Genomic DNA, 666 nt, shown 5'->3' with positions numbered 1-666 from the left:
GGTGTGTTTTTCCATAGCTTGTTGTATCATTTCAAGGCCCAAATTACAAGCTCCATCCTCACATTGTCTATCATATTACAAGCTCCCTTTCCTAAACCATTCCCTTACCATCGAGTCTCAGTATCAGTAGTCCTGGGTCCTGTTACAAGCTCTATTCTCCCATTGTCTATCATCTTACAAGCTCTCTTTCCTAAACCATTCCCATAGCATCGAGTCTCAGTATTAGGAGTCTTGGGTCCTATTACAAGCTCTATTCTCCCATTGTCTATCATCTTACAAGCTCTCTTTCCTAAACCATTCCTTTCCTCCTTTCTCTATCGTGCCCACTCATATATCTCTTTCGTATATACCACCATCATCATCAACATCACCACCTCCATCACCATCATCACCTCTCATATATATAGGAAAGACTACCCTTGTTTGAATTCTTGTTTCCTTATTTCTTTAACTATATTTTTTGTGTGTTTTTGGGGGTGTATATCTTTCTCTGTTACTGTTTGTGTGTCTGTCCGAAAATTTCTTGCAGTTTTGTTTCTTTTCTGTATATTTTGTTTATTTTTTGGCTGTCTTTGTGTTTGCTTGTTTGTTTATTTGTTTGTTTGTTTGTGAGGGCGTTTGATTAGATGTGTTTGTCCTGATGTCTGTATTTTGGTAGGTTTCTCC

The 666-nt window shown here is 38.0% G+C and overlaps 1 long non-coding RNA gene across 1 annotated transcript in view; it reads left to right on the top strand.

Moving 5' to 3' along the window:
• LOC126988096 (uncharacterized) overlaps window positions 1–54 on the top strand; it is a 39,340-nt gene extending 39,286 nt beyond the window's left edge. Inside the window, exon 3 of the long non-coding RNA XR_007741449.1 lies at window positions 1–54. This exon is cut by the window's left edge and continues 81 nt beyond it. This is a non-coding gene — a long non-coding RNA (uncharacterized LOC126988096).
• The last annotated feature ends 612 nt before the right edge of the window (window positions 55–666 follow it).

Source organism: Eriocheir sinensis, chromosome 68, assembly GCF_024679095.1.
Source record: "Eriocheir sinensis breed Jianghai 21 chromosome 68, ASM2467909v1, whole genome shotgun sequence".
In the NCBI taxonomy this organism is placed as follows: domain Eukaryota; kingdom Metazoa; phylum Arthropoda; class Malacostraca; order Decapoda; family Varunidae; genus Eriocheir; species Eriocheir sinensis.
The sequence above is the reverse complement of the archived record's forward strand: the minus strand, read 5'-3'. Positions and strand labels throughout refer to the sequence as shown.